An 11,034-nucleotide genomic window follows, 5' to 3' on the forward strand; every position below is an offset into this window, starting at 1 on the left:
ACTAGTAGAGTAAAAGGCCAACGGAAAAAGACAAAGATACTTTTTTTTATATATTTATTTCTTTACATTAATTTTATATTCAAATTTTCGGCATTAATCTTTAGATATGGACATCAAATTATTTATTTTACATTCATTTTTGTTTCATTTAAATTACTTTGTTTTTAGTTTCATTCATGGTTTGATTATTATTATACAAAAATTAAAACTAAAAGTTATTATGAATATTCTCAGAATCGTTTGGCATTCGAGTTAACCCAATAAAGGAGTAAAATGCCTGGTGCCTAGCATTATGGGTCATATGGATCACTCTCTTTAGTATAAGTCATATGGTGGAATCCAAGCTAATCTAAGTATGGAATAAAAAGTCTAACGACTTCCAAATAAAGCTATTTTATACTTTTTCCTATTCATATTCCAAGGTTCTACGTAGGTAGCTTGGAAACCAACTCACAGGCGCTCTGCGCTTATAGCTTGGAAGCCAACTTAAAGGCAGTTAATCTCGAGGTTGATTTTATTTCTAAACCTGATCTCTCTTTTTTCTGACTGTTGATATTATGGGATGAAGATGAAGCGTCAATCCTTTAAAGGCTGATCGCCAAGAGAATTACGCTTTGGATATTATTTTTCCTTCCACAGTTAAAATTGTTTTTCCAATCTATTCCAATTGAAGGGTAGCATAAACACTGAACTCAGAAGAAACACTTGCAAAAGTCTCAATTGGTTAGTGGACTTAAGTGTGCTAAGACATCCCCTATCATCAGTTATCCTCTCTTTTCCGATGACAGTCTCCTGTCTACCAAATCCAATATTCCTAACTTTCATGCTATTAAAGTCTGTTTACAAAAGTATTGCAATGCGAGTGGTCAAGAAATCAACTTTGGCAAGTCTGGTTTATTATTTAGTATGAAAGTACATCCAAAACATAAAAAAACTCCTTGCCAAGATCCTGAATATATCTAACCTTCGTATGGGAGAGAAGTATTTGGGTGCACCAGTTACAATCAACAAATCTAAAACTCAAACTCATATGTCTCTATTGAAGTTAGTGGAACAAAGGGTTAATGGGTGGATGGCATAGTTCTTATCTCAAGCATGGAGAACTACTTTTGTAAAACATGTTGGACAAGCTATGTCCTTTTATCAAATAAATACATTCTTAATACCTAAAAGCATGTGTCATAAAATTGATTCTCATCTGAATAAGTATCGGTGGGGAGAGGATCTATAGTTAATTAGAGAAAGTTACACCTCTTAGCTTGGGAAAATATCTGGAAATCCAAACAATAAGGGGAGTTAAGCTTTATAAATAGTGAAATAAACAACCGGGTAATGCTAGCCAGGAGTGTGTGGAGATTGGTGGGAAATCCAGATTCACTCCTAACAAAAGTTCTTAAAACCAAATAATTTGCTAATGTTGATGTGCTCAATGCAAATTATCCTAATACTGTCTCTTGGGCATGGAAGTGTCTATACCAAAAAAATGAGTAAGATAAACCTTTCATTATTTGGGTGGTGGAGGAAGTAAATTTTATTGCCACACCTAAGACCAACACTTTGCCTGATAAGAATCTTAAGGTCTCTGATCTTATAAACCATGATTCAAGGTGGCGGGGGAAGTAAAATTTAGTGAAGTGTTTGATCAACAGTCAAAAATATTAATTGAAAAAATCTGAAAAAGTTTGATATCTTCTAGTGACAGAAAAATCTGGACTCCATCAAAAGATGGAAATTTCACTGCCAAAAGGGCTCAGCTCTTAGTATAACAGCAGACGAATCTAATGCAAAGTTATGGATGAAAATATGGAAACAAAAGACACCTGCAAGAATTCATATTTTTATTTGGAAGGCTCTAAAAGGTGCCTTACCTGTGAATGAAATCTTACATAATCGTATCCACATCTCAGATTATGTTTGTCCTAAGTACAAGTTGAAATCAGAATAAACTATGCACTCTCTGGTTACCTGCAGAAAATTTTAAGAGTCTGGTTCCCAATTAACCATACTTTTCAACAGTGATTAGAGTTTGGCTCCAAATTTGGACATACAACGACCTGAAAGATTTGAAAACTTCTCTTTGATTGCTTTCCTCATATGGTCAATATGGACCAATCGTAATAGGATTGTTCGTGAGGCAAATTTGAAGAACCAATCGCCATCATGGCTAGAGAAAAATAGATGTTACTATCTGTCTATAAAGCTTTTCCGCTTGATCATATTGTTGCAATCACTGTAAAATAATATGATTCTTGCTGGGGAAAACCTCCTAAAGGATGGTTAAAATTTAACACTGATGGGGCTTGGAGCCCAAATTCACAGATAAGGGGGAAAGGAATAATTATAAGAGATGATAAGAATTATTTTATTCATGCCGAGTCGATTAACTTGTTTTATTTGTCTACAGAGGAAGCATAAGTGCGAGGAATTAGAGATGCGCTGAAACTAGCTTGGGAAAGGAAGGATGACAAGATCATTGTAAGAAGTGACGTTGCTGAAATCATAAAAAAAATCAATTGGAAACCTTTATTTAGAGATCAGAAAACACATCATCTCTTCCAAAACATTGAAAATCTACTCCCTTTGTTTCTGGAAAATAGGTTGGTTTCTCTATTTGGATATATGTCAAATAATGGTCCGGTTCCCATATATATGAAAAGTCAAAATGTTATTAGTTTACTAATATACCCATAGAGAGACCACTTCTCTCTCTTATTTTTCTCTCTTAACAAAAAAAGGGGCCTACTTCTCTCTCCCCTCTTTCTCTAATATTAAATCAATGAGATCAATAATAAATTGGAAAAATATATGAAAAAATGGGTGCAATCATTAGTTTTATTAATCTTTGTGCAAATCAAAGAAACCTGTTTTTTAGAAACGAATGGAGTAGTTTCTAAATTCCAGTAGGCGTTTTTTGTTTTTGTTAACCGATTGGCTAATAATGTGGCTCATGAATCTTCCCAATGAGCCGAGGCTAATGCTGGCCATGTAGGGTGGTTTGTTCCACGGGTTTGGCTAATGCCTGTCATTTGTGCACACATTAGGAAAAAGTAGTTGTTTGTCTACAATTTGCTTGTTGTCCACCATCGGAATACTGTATTGGCAAATTTTTTTATAGATGGCTTAGAGCAACTGCAGCGTTGAGTTACTATATTCTCAAATTCTCAAGCCATATATGGCTTTTTTGGCTTAGCAATTTGGTATGCGACGTAATGGGAGACCGATCAACGTACTTAATATCACTGTTTCATGAGAAACGAAATCAAAGAATTCGTCCAACTCAAACGCATTTTACAATAGCGTGTGGTTTCAATGCAATTTATAATTTCGTCTTCTATACCACGAGGTTTAAAAAACCGTTTGTCCATTAAACGTTTTCTATACTTACTTTTAACCAAACGACATCTTAAACTGCGTCTTAGTCTAGATGGTTTTCATAAACACGTTCAGTTATAAACGTGGTTTATAACTACATTTTTATTAGATGGTTATCAAATAAGTTTCAACAAACGTTATTAATAGCAACGTTCAGTGGAGAAGGAGTTATAAAATGAGTCTAATAGTTGAGAAGGAGTTATAAAATAAGTCTAGTATAAACGCTTTTAATAAAAACGTTTAGTGGAACGTGATTATAAATTACGTCCATGATTGACACAATTATTAAATGCGCCCAAGCCTAAACGCTATCATAATGTACGTTTATGAAAACGATTTCTTAAATAACGTTTGATCCACATGCTATCTTAGAGAACGTCTTACTAATGAACATAAACTTCAACACCTTTTTAAAGTTCCACGCAATTTATATTAACGTTTATGTACCACGCATTTTATAACTGTAGGAAGCTATATATGAGATTTCCCAAAAAATAAAATCATATATAGACACCGCGTTTGAGAATATGGAAATATGGGACTTATAGCAGCTAGGAGTGTGCCGACTTTTATTGTCATGTATGGCTTATAGCAACTACACTAAAGTTTCTTTTATGTTGTTATTTGGAACCGTGGTATATGTTACGGGGTCACTGACTCACTTACCAGATAACCAGTTCACTTCTCATAATATCGAGACAAAAGTGAAAAAAGAAGAAGTTCACTATTTATAAAGCCTAACTCCCCTTCTTTTTTGGATTTGCAGATATTTTCCCAAGCTAAGAGGTGTAACTTTCTCTTTTACATCAGTTTGGCAAATCCAAACTCATAAAGAAAATGTGTGGTCATCTGGTGGGAAATCCAGATTCACTCCTAACAAAATTTCTTACAGCCAAATAATTTGCTAATGTTGATGTGCTCAATGCAAATTATCCTAATACTGTCTCTTGGGCATGGAAGTGTCTATACCAAAAAAATGAGTAAGATAAATCTTTCATTATTTGGGTGGTGGGGAAAGTAAACTTTATTGCCACACCTAAGACCAACACTTTTCCTGATAAGAATCTTAAGGTCTCTGATCTTATAAACCATGATTCAAGGTGGCGGGGGAAGTAAAATTGAGTGAAGTGTTTGATCAACAGTCAAAAATATTAATTGAAAAAATCTAAAAAAATTTGATATCTTCTATTGACAGAAAAATCTGGACTCCATCAAAAGATGGAAATTTCATTGCCAAAAGGGCTCAGCTCTTAGTATAACAACAGACGAATCTGATGCAGAGTTATGGATGAAAATATGGAAACAAAAGACACCTGCAAGAATTCACATTTTTATTTGGAAGGATCTGAAAGGTGCCTTACCTGTGAATGAAATCTTACATAATCGTATCCACATCTCAGATTATGTTTGTCCTAAGTACAAGTTGAAATCAGAATAAACTATGCACTCTCTGGTTACCTGCAGAAAATTTTAAGAGTCTGGTTCCCAATTAACCATACTTTTCAACAGTGATTAGAGTTTGGCTCCAAATTCGGACATACAACGACCTGAAAGATTTGAAAACTTCTCTTGGATTGCTTGCCCCATATGGTCAATATGGACCAATCGTAATAGGATTGTTCATGAGGCAAATTTGAAGAACCAATCGCCATTATAGCTAGAGAAAAATAGATGTTACTATTTATCTATAAATCTTTTCTGCTTGATCATATTGCTGCAATCACTGTAAAATAATATGATTCTTGCTGGGGAAAACCTCCCGAAGGATGGTTAAAATTTAAAATTGATGGGGCTTGGAGTCCAAATGCACAGATAAGGGGGAAAGGAATAATTATAAGAGATGATAAGAATTATTTTATTCATGCCGAGTCGACTAACTTGTTTTATTTGTCTACAGAGGAAGCATAAGTGCGAGGAATTAGATGCGCTGAAACTAGCTATAGAAAGGAAGGATGACAAGATCATTGTAAGAAGTGACGTTGCTGAAATCATAAAGAAAATCAATCGGAAACCTTTATTTAGAGATTAGAAAACACATCATATCTTCCATAACATTGAAAATCTACTCCCTTTGTTTATGGAAAATAGGTTGGTTTCTCTATTTGGATATATGTCAAATAATGGTCCGGTTCCCATATATATGAAAAGTCAAAATGTTATTAGTTTACTAATATACCCATAGAGGGACCACTTCTCTCTCTTCTTTTTCTCTCTTAACAAAAAAGGGGCCTACTTCTCTCTCCCCTCTTTATCTAATATTAAATCAATGAGATCAATAATATATTAGAAAAATATATGAAAAAATGGGTGCAATCATTAGTTTTATTAATCTTTGTGCAAATCAAAGAGGTCTTTTTTTTAGAAACGGATGGAGTAGTTCTAAACTCCAGTAGGCGTTTTTTGTTTTTGTTAATCGATTGGCTAATAATGTGGCTCATGAATTTTCCCAATGAGCCGAGGCTAATGCTGGCCATGTAGGGTGGTTTGTTCCACGGGTTTGGCTAATGCCTGTCATTTGTGCACACATTAGGAAAAAGTAGTTGTTTGTCTACAATTTGCTTGTTGTCCACCATCAGAATACTGTATTGGAAAATTTTTCTATATATGGATTAGAGCAACTGCAGCGTTGAGTTACCTTGAGTTACTATATTCTCAAATTCTCAAGCCATATATGACTTTTTTGGCTTATCAATTTGGTATGCGACGTAATGGGAGACCGATCAACGTACTTAATATCACCGTTTCATGAGAAACGAAATCAAAGAATCCGTCAAACTCAAACACATTTTACAATAGCGTGTGGTTTCAATGCAACTTATAATTTCGTCTTCTATACCACGGGGTTTAAAAAACCGTTTTTCCATTAAACGTTTTCTATAATTACTTTTAACCAAACGAAATCTTAAACTTCGTCTTAGTCTAGATGGTTTTTATAAACACGTTCATTTATAAATGTGGTTTATAACTACGTTTTTATTAGATGGTTATCAATTAAGTTTCAGCAAACGTTATTAATAGCAACGTTCAGTGGAGAAGGAGTTATAAAATGAGTCTAGTAGTTGATAAGGAGTTATAAAATAAGTCTAGTATAAACTCTTTTAATAGAAACGTTTAGTGGAACGTGATTATAAATTACGTCCATGATCGACACAATTATTAAATGCGTCCAAGCCTAAACGTTATCATAATGTACGTTTATGAAAACGATTTCTTAAATAACGTTTGATCCACATGCTATTGATGGTATTTTTCAATAATGTTGTAGTAATAAGGTTCGTTGAGGCTTGTGAAAGCAATGGATTTTTAGACTTATAAAACTTAAAAATAAAGAAAACTTATTACAAAATTTGCTTTAAGATATGAGAAAATAACCAAGACACTGATTCCACTATTACACATGAATTAATGATGGTAAATAATCCAAAACTCTAATTATCTTTTAAGTCCTTTATATCTTAACTCACTAATAATCAAGCAAATTCTCAAACATCAATTGTATCCCTTAAGCATAGATTATCTAAACAAAGCATAACCTACTTAATTGAATCACAACTGATTAGGAAAATTACGCAAACAATTTAAAACTCTGCAAAAGCAGTGATTGAGTGAATTATAATTAAATATTAGAGAAAATAAAATAGTTACCAATTATTCATGCGTAAATAGCTTCCTCATTTCCTTGGTTGTGGGAGAATTAGCCGATCATCATGTTGGAAACATGCTCAAAAATCATTATTATTGCTCAAAGGGTGTTTACAAATGATGAAAATGGAGAAATAATTCAAAACCGGGTTTGCAACAATTATATTTGTTACAAACAAAAAAAAAGGATACAGAGGATGTGCCACTGTTACTGTTGCTCTAAGACCCACGACTCTGTGTCGCAAACGCTGTAGAAAATAAGTCTGCCTCTGATGTACGACCCTCGGCTGTGAGTCGTTGTTACTGTTGGAAAACGACGGTCTTGAATGGTCCGTTCTTCGTGTTCTTCAATGGCAGCAACAACAGCATGTCTCTCTGCAACTTGGTGTTTCGACTCTGTGGTGCTCTATTTCTCTCCCAAACTCTCTATCCTCCCTCTCTGCTATCCCAGAAACTATTTATAACCCAACAGCCTCAAAATATCACGCAATAACTTCATCGAATTCTCCATTACTCGGCATTGATGAAAAATATTCTCGGGAATATTTTCTTCCACTTTTAGCTCTTCCACGCGTATACAACTACTGAATCTTCCTCATTTAACTTCTCCACGCTTCTGCAGAGACCCAGCTCAATCCAAACACGATCAGCACACGTTTAACCACGCTGTAATCCCGTGAATATCTCATCCAGCGTATGTGTTTCTCTGACTTTTTCTTGCGGGTTATCTAGTCAATTTCAACCGACTAAATCAACCATATCCTTCCTTTTAACCTTAATAGAGTCCCCCCATCAATATGAGCCATTGAGTCTCTGTACAATGCCTTCCAAATTCGAACGAAAATTCTTCAGGTGAGAACCATGCTTTCCCGCCTTTTTTCAGAATTCAAAAGATGAAGATGGGTGCCCCTTATCCAAACCAGGGGTGCGAATAGAAGGTGGCGCTCTGGGGGTGCCCCTTAGGAATTGGGTTGCCCCTTATCCAAACCGATAGTTCGAATAGTAGGTGTTCTCCGAGGCTCCTCCTGGTCATTTTTCGAGGCGATATTTCCAACAATGTTTATTTCCAAAAATACCTACACACACAAAATACCATATTAAGGACGAAAATGAGTACTAACAATACGGAATATTTAGGACAAATTAGACACATAAATGTATCTATCAAATACCCTCAAACTTATTATTTGCTAGTCCTCGAGCAAAACTAAAAAAAAAAAAAACCGAGTTAATCTCGGGAGGGTTTACCAGAGGTGTACCCACAAAACCATTACTCCAGACCCTAGCTATCTACGCGGAACCTTGGAAGGCACTAAAGAATCTCCTTGGTTGGCATACAATAACTGACTACAGGAGGAAGTACCCTGATGCGAAATTCCAATTGTTGTACACGAGTTTGCACTCAAGCATACTAATATTCATATAAAGTGACAGAGCTCTACTCAGATAGTTTTTGGACATCATAACCGGAGTCAACCAATCACATGGAAAGATTAAGAAGATGGATAAAGAAAAAGATGGTTTAAAGTGAACGGTGCTTCCCATATCCGTCTGAAGGCCTCTGCCAAGATGAACCTATCCTAATGGACTGAGATACCGGTCAGACTAATATCAACACAATTGGCATATACAAGGGGACCAGTGGTCGATAAACCTAACTTTAGGTCAACACAACTGGCATATACAAGGGCACCAGTGGTCGACTTTATTGAATTTATTCTTGTTGGTCTGATGGTCTGGTCCTATATTTATTTATTTTTTAATTTTTTTTTTGTATCTCAATCACCCTATTCACCCTAGCAAATGTAACAACTTGAATCGTGTGCCCCACCAAATCACTTAAAAAATAAAAACAGAAGGATTAGGATTCAACGAGATATGGCGAAACTACCATGTTTTTTTTTAATTCTAACACCTGAGCTCTGTGCTTTTATGAATAGACTCTTTAGATGTTTCCATCTAATCAGATTGGTTCTTCAACTCTTACAACCAATATGTTTCCATCCACTTAGATTGGTTAGTGCAATCCTTAGTAGGCATAAATTTCTAGGCTTTGGAGTTTATTTATTGCAACTAAAAAGTTTCTCCCATACCCCCAAACTTAAATCTAACATTGTCCTCAATGTTTTAAAGATAAAATTAAAAGCATATGAACAAGGAGAAACTGTTACCATTTGAAGCAAAAGAGTTAAGGAAAGATATTACCGTGTTGCATGAGCATGGGTTACCTCCAAAAAAGTGCTAAGTTTAAAGTTTTCAGCCAGACATCAAAAGGAATTAGTCACCTCTTAGAATCATAAAGTAATAGTCGGAATAACTGTGGATCACCAAAACCAAATAGGGCTATCACAAGTAAAAGGAATTCGCAACATCCCAAGAAAATTAGCAAATAAAGCACACCTTTGTCTAGTTTCCTGTTTAAGACAACTACATCTAGCTGTGGTTCAGGTTCAGGTTCTATAACAGGGTCTAGATAAAAAGCTTTCATTGGTTGGATTTCCTCAAAGGCATTCTGAATATCAGGCTGAAGAGTCTGGAAATACTCAAGTAAGAATTTAGAAGCGCATAACAAAAGCCTGAATAACTGGGGATTCTCTAAGTCAATCAGATTTGACTCACACAGCTGACCACAATGAAAGAGGTGATCTTCCTTAAGAAAATGTGTCGACCCTATTCTCCTAAAGTAATTAGGTTCAGTCTCAAAACTTAATAACCGACACATCTGAAAGTCATAAATTCCCACAATTGGAAGAAAAGTTTTTGGCGGGAAAACAAAGTCAATTTGGGTATTATCGCCTGGGTAAACCACATCAACCATAGGATGGGTTTCTAACAACTGAGCTTCTTTCTGGACATCATTAGGTTCGGTAAAATGTGTATGAAGATAATCTTGTAAGATGGTTGAGGCACAAATGTCAAGTCCTACACGAGGGAACTTTCTAATAGTTAAAGCACACGGAGAATTACCCCCAAACTTAAAGTTTTCCGTGTCTCTAGAAAGACTAGTCACAACTTCCCTAATTTCTAGGTCATCAGATTCCTGAAAATGGTCAATTGATTCTTCTAAGTCTGGTTCATCCTCGCTCATCTCTACGAGTTTATGGTCTTCTAAGATTAGTGTTTCTAAATCGCTAGACTCTAAAACATTATTCTCAGGGTAAACTCTTTCCTTTAAACCATCATCACAATCATATAAAGGATTACCAGCGAAAGTTTCTAGTAAAGGCTCATTAACTAAGGTGTTAATCATAGTTACTTCCTCTGATTCACTGATAGGCACATCAAACAATAGATTATCCAACATACTGCAGGCCAAAGGATCATGAACTACATCGTCTAAAACGGTGGTATCTCTAGTCAAATCCTCATCCTTTTGAATAGGTGAATAATTATTAAAATTATTTGGATTTGTACTAGAACCAACACTATCATTATAAATCTCAATCGGAGTAACAAATTCCTGATCACTATGCCTACATATTTCATGTTCTTCATCAATACTATCCTCATCATAATCATCTTTATAATAACATGAAAATGATCGAACCTTATCAAACAAGTGGTGTTACCAATTCTAACCTCGTCATCTTGATTATGTGAATAAAAACTATCCTTATTTTCAAGGGTGGTATTGGGAACACTATACTGGAAATTAAGACTATCCTGAGCAAGTTTTTACACAATCCTATTTGTACTCTCAGTAAATTGCTTGAGGGTCTCTTCTAGAGATAACTTAGTTGACCGCTCTACGGACTCTTCTGGGAGAAGAATATTATAAGTCTCTTTCATAAATAACTTCTGTGTTGACTCATTGAAACTCCCGAGAGACTCTTCTAGAGAAATAGAAGGATTGTTTTGCTCGTATGACCTGTGGGTATGTGGATAGTAATTGGGCTCACAATGGTATGGACCATAACCTTCAAAAGTTTCGCGTTCCCAATCACTATTCACACTGTGGTCATAAAAAGGATAATGTCCAAGCTACTCAGTCGGATACTCATTGTATTTGCTATTATAATA

Source organism: Papaver somniferum, chromosome 1 (genome assembly GCF_003573695.1).
Source record: "Papaver somniferum cultivar HN1 chromosome 1, ASM357369v1, whole genome shotgun sequence".
Classification (NCBI taxonomy): domain Eukaryota; kingdom Viridiplantae; phylum Streptophyta; class Magnoliopsida; order Ranunculales; family Papaveraceae; genus Papaver; species Papaver somniferum.